Genomic DNA, 6,019 nt, shown 5'->3' on the forward strand with positions numbered 1-6,019 from the left:
AGCAGAAATGTAAAAGGAAGTTGGGAGAATTAGACAAACTTACTACGATAATACTGTTTTCCTACTACTGTAAGGAACAGAATGGTGTACAGTATTTGTTCAATATTCCATATGTTATTCAGGAAATAGATTAATACATTAAAGGGATGTAAGCACTTTTATTTTAATAAAGTGCCTTATTACAAGTTCTTGGTATGCCCTTTGCTCATTATCCCTTTGAAGTCTTCAGTAGCACAAAGTACTAAAATACTAGAAAACTACTTTGTTAAATAGGGCATAAATCTGGTGAAGGAAGGGGACTATAGAACTTAAAAATCATTTGTTTTTATTACTACAAGATCATGATTCACCTTTTTCTAGAGAAATTGGGGAACTGTACTTAATGGTAAAACTTATACCTTTATTTATTTATTTATTTATTTATTTTTTTAATTTATTTTGGGGGAGGGACAGAGGAAGAGAATCCTTCAAGCAGACTCTTCACTGAGTGCAGAACCTGACATGGGACTGGATACCATGACCCATGAGATCATGACCTTAGCCAAAACCAAGAGACAACCAGCTGAGCCACCCAGGTGCCCATTATACCTTTATTTTTTAATTTTTTGAAAGATTTTATTTATTTGACAGGTAACAAGAACGGTGAATGGGAGAGGGAAAAGGCTTCCTGCCAAGCAGGGAGCCTGATGTAGGGCTCAATCCCAGGACCCTGGGATCCTGACCTAATCTGAAGGGAGATGATTAACAACTGAGCCACCCAGGTGCCCCAACCCATTATACCTTTATTTTTAAAATGAGTTCATAAGTCTGGCCAATGTGTTTGTTGGGCACATTGTTTGTGCCAATGTGTGTGTTGGGCACATTTTGTGATAAATGAGAAGTGTGGTTGTGTTAAATAAGACTTTTTAATGTATTTCGGTAAATGTTTAAATTTCACTTTCGTAGAGCACAGTAATTTCATGAAGAAATGGCTCTTCATCACGTTTCAGTGACAGTTTCTGGGGGAATGTCATGGTTTTTTTCATCCTGGAGTCCCCACAATTCAAATTTTTCAGGTTAGCTGTACCTTCTCACATCAATTTCATTAGAGATTTTCATGGGCTAGGGTACCTGGGGGGCTCAGTTGGTTAAGTGGGTGTGTGGTGGGAGCCATTTAACTGCTTGGCTCAGTTGGTAATTAGTTTATAGGGAACTCATACTCAATTGTTTTTACATGTTAACCTTCGGTTCCCCTTTTTCCTGGCTGTTAACTGTGTGTTCAGTTTCAAAGCCTTGTACTCCGTGATGGATATGTTGGGGTTAATCCTTGTAAGCAACATAGTTGCTCTCCAGGATTTATTTTATTTTTAATTTAATTTAATTTTATTTTATTTTTTGACAGATCACAAGTAAGCAGAGAGGCAGGCAGAGAGAGAGGAGGAAGCAGGCTCCCCGCCAAGCTTCACCATGACCTGAGCTGAAGGCAGAGGCTGAACCCTCTGAGCCACCCAGGCACCCTTATTTTATTTTTAAATAGGCTCTACTCACAACCCTGAGATCAAGACCTGAGCTGATGGGGCACCTGGGTGGCTCAGTTGGTTAAGCAACTGCCTTCGGCTCACATAATCTCAGGATGTTGGGATTGAGCCCAGCATCGGGCTCTTGCTCAGCCCAGAACCTGCTTCTCCCTCTGTCTGCCACTTCTCCTACTTGTGCTTTCTCTCTCTCTCTCTCTCTCAAATTTTTGTTTAAACATTTTTTTAAATTTTACTTATTTATTTGACAGAGATCACAAGTAGGCAGAGAGGCAGGAAGAGAGAGAGAGGAGGAAGCAGGCTCCCTGCCGAGCAGAGAGCCCAATGCGTGGCTCGATCCCAGGACCCTGAGATCATGACCTGAGCCGAAGGCAGAGTCTTTAACACACTGAGCCACCCAGGTGCCCCTCAAATATTTTTTAAAAAGACCTGAGCTGTGATCAAGAGATGGACACCATAAGTGGGCACATGATGTAATGAGCACTGGGTATTATATAAGAATGAGGGGTGTCTGGTTGGCTCAGTCATTGGGCTCAGTTCATGATCCCAGGGCCCTGGGATCGAGCCCCACATCAGGCTACCTGCTCGGCGGGAAGCCTGCTTCTCCCTCTCTTATTGCCCCTGCTCGTATTCCCTCTCTCGCTATCTGTTCAAATATTTAAAAAAAAAAAAGATGAATCACTGAACTCTACCTCTGAAACTAAAAATACAATAAGTGTTCATTGAATTTTAATTTTTAAAGTTAGACACAACCGACTGAGCCACCCAGATGAGCCCAGGAGATACATAAATTTTTTTAAAGATTTTTGAGAGCGCACATGAGAAAGAGCAGTGGGAGGACAAAGCAGTATCCCCGCTGAGCAAGGAGCCCAAGGCAGGGCTCTGTCCCAGGACACTGGGATCGTAACCTGAAGGCGGATGTTTAATGGACTGAGCCACCCAGGCATCCCCCAAGAGGTATCTTAAAGACTTGGTAGCTAGGCAGGGCGATAAAAGGAGAACACGTATCTCAGGCAAGATATGATGACCCAGTGTGAGAGCAATTGGCCTTCAGGGTAGGTAACTTGGAAGGTAGAATAGGACTTGGTAGTTGTACATGGGTGCTGAAAAAGCCGATTCAAAGATGAGGTTTCCAACTTGGAGGGATTTTTTATTCCATACATTTAGAAAAACTTAAGTATCGTTGAAGATATAATTGGTACAAGGAGATGGAAATGAGTTTTACATATTATTCCAAGCTAGAGTTTCACAGGTCAAAAGGTGATTAAAGTGTATTCTTAACTATAATTTTGAGGGGCACCTGACTGGCTCAGTTTGTATAGCATGAGACTTTTGATCTCAGGGTTGTAAGTTTGACCCCTACATTAGTTAAGGATATTACTTAGAAAAAAAAAAAAAAAAAAACATTTTATTTATTTGACACACAGAGGGAGAGCAGGAGCACAAGCAGGGGGAGTGGCAGGCAGGGGAGAAGCAGGATCCCCACCAAGTAGGGACCCCGGGGTGGGGGTTGACCCCAGGACCCTAGTGTCATGACCTGAGCTGAAGGCAGCTGCTCAACCAACTGAGCCACCCACGATTGTATTTATTTGACAGAGAAAGACAGCGAAAGAGGGAACACAAGCAGGCGGGGTTGCGGGTTGGGGGGGAGCCAGTATGGGTGCCCCAGTATGTATATATACATATGTGTGTGCATATATGCACACATATCCACACACATGTACACACAAACATATGCACACACCATTTCTATTGGACCCACTCCTAGTTCTTCCACTCTGTCATTCACCAATTTCTGTAATTGTCTTGTCCTCAGTCCCAGCCCTTTGAGTGTCTCAAGACTCAACCACAGACTCCTCTCACTCTGTATTCTTCATTATGCCATAACCCTTTACTATAGTTGTATTTAATGTCCTTAAAAATGGGGGCCAGGGGCGCCTGGGTGGCTCAGTGGGTTAAGCTTCTGCCTTCAGCTCGGGTCATGATCCCAGAGTCCTGCGATCGAGCCCCACGTCGGGCTCTCTGCTCAGCAGGGAGTCTGCTTCCCCCTCTCTCTCTTTGCCTGCCTCTCTGACTACTTGTGATCTTTGTCAAATAAAATCTTTAAAAAAAAACGTGGGCCAGCCAAATGTTAACTTTAGTTCAGATTTACCCAAAGATTCAGCTGCCTAGTAAACATCTCAACTGGGGCTCAGATTTTACTTTCAATTTATCAATGTGTAGGGGTGCCTGGGTAGCTCAGTCAGGTGAGTGTCCCACTCTTGGTTTCATCTCAGGTCATGATCTCAGGGTCGTAAGATCAAGCCCCACATCAGTCTCCACACACAGTGCTGAGTGCTGAGCTTCTCTCCCTCTGCCTCCCTCGCCCCCGTCCCCTACCCTGGCTCCCGTGCTCTCTCTAAACAAAATCTTTCCCAAAAAAAAAAAAAAAAAAAAAAAAAAATCAGGGCACCTGGATGGCTAAGTGAGTTAACCCTCTGCCTTTGGCTCAGGTCGTGATCTCAGGGTCCTGGGATCGAGCCCGCATCAGGCTCCCTGCTTGGCGGGGAGCCTGCTTCCCCCTCTCTCTGCCTGCCTCTCTGTCTACTTGTGGTCTGTCGTGCTCTCTGTCAAATAAAATCCTAAAAAAAAAAAAAAAATCAGTGAATAACAAAAATGCTTCAAAAAATTTCTTTTACCAGTCCAGTTGCTTCTCTCTTGCCTCTGAGGATAAAATTGCCTCAGGGTACCACATAACTTCCCTCATTGCTACCAAACCTGGTCCGCATCCATTGATCATTTTTATTGATAAATGATTTATCATTGGTCATTTATTCAACCAGTTTTTCATATATGTATATATACACATATATATGTATATAAATATTTGACAGCACAAGGAGAGGGAGAAGCAGTCTCCCCACTGAGCAGGGAGCCTGATGTGGGGCTTGATCCCAGGACCCCAGGATCATGACCTGAGCCAAAGGCCCAACTGACTGAGTCACCCGGGGGGCCTCTATTCAGGTTCTTAAGTCAGAATCTCGAGAAATAATCATGACCCGTTTTCTCTCATTTTCTGTATCCAACCCTCCAATTAGCTGTTGCTTAAATTTTATCTTCTAAATATTTACTACTTCTAAACAACTGTCCACCACTATTTCCACTGCACTAATCCCAATATTTATTAGTTTGACTGCAAAAACTTGGTCTTCTAGATTTGGAGTTTTACTTTTGCAGGATTTGTAATCGTGTTTCTATCATGCAATCAAGACTATCTTACTAAAATGAAAATGTGTGGGTCACGAACCTCTTTAAAATGTTGAAATGATTTCCCAATTTGGGGGATGGAGAGAGGATCCCTAAACTTGGTGTGTGCACTGGCCTAATGTACCAGCCTCATTGTGCTCCACTCTCTTTTCATTTCACAGCCAGATTTCTTCCAAGGAGGATGCTCTTCAGTCCATCATCGGCGCGGTGCTCTCACCACCAACTTTGCCCTTCTAATACTTAATGTTTCAGTTCAAACTTCAGGTCCTAGTTCACGGATTCCCACAGATTCTGTCAAATCATTACATACCGTAACTTGCTGTGTTTTTATTTCACATTTTTTAAAATTTAAAATATTTTATTTATTTATTTGTCAGAGAATGAGAGTGAGCGAGCACAAGCTAGGGAGCGGCAGGCGCAGGGAGAAGCAGAGCCGGGAGCCTGCCGGTGCGGTACTGGATTCCAGGACCTTGGGATCATGACCCTAGCGGAAATGGAAGCCAGACGCTTAACCGACTGAGCCACACAGGCGTCCCTTCACATATTTTTTTTATTTATTTATTTATTTTTTTTTTTTAAGATTTTATTTATTTATTTGACAGAGAGAGATCACAAGTAGATGGAGAGGCAGGCAGAGAGAGAGAGAGAGAGGGAAGCAGGCACCCTGCTGAGCAGAGAGCCCGATGTGGGACTCGATCCCAGGACCCTGAGATCATGACCTGAGCCGAAGGCAGCGGCTTAATCCACTGAGCCACCCAGGTGCCCCCCCTTCACATATTTTTAAAATATGATGGACACCTATCAGCATCCACCTGGACCCAAGAGCAGGAGCAGTTATGGTGATCTTGTTGTCTGTTTCTTTTGCTAGCCTGTAGGTTCCACCAGAGCAGTAACTTAGCTATTTTGCTCTCCCTTGCATCCTCGAGCTCTGGTACGTTGAACGTGGTAAATAAATGTTATTGAACGAATAAGTGATTGAATGAGAGAAACCACCGAAACCCGCAACAGGCGAATCGAAAACGGTCTGATGTAGCTAGTTTTTCATGAAAAAGTGCAACAAGCTCAATAAACTGATCACAAAGGTAATCTGTGATAAAAACTAGTGTTTCTTATTCTCCTGTTGCAATTTAGCACGCACACTAGAATCTGCTATAAGACATACGTCGTGTTCTGATTTTTCAGCCTTAGACGCATTCAGGGACAATATATATTGTTTTAACACATTCTGTTCTATGCAGGCTTCCTGCACGTTTAAAAAG

This window comes from Enhydra lutris, unplaced genomic scaffold, assembly GCF_002288905.1.
Source record: "Enhydra lutris kenyoni isolate GAN:26980312 unplaced genomic scaffold, ASM228890v2 scaffoldscaffold46, whole genome shotgun sequence".
Lineage (NCBI taxonomy): Eukaryota > Metazoa > Chordata > Mammalia > Carnivora > Mustelidae > Enhydra > Enhydra lutris.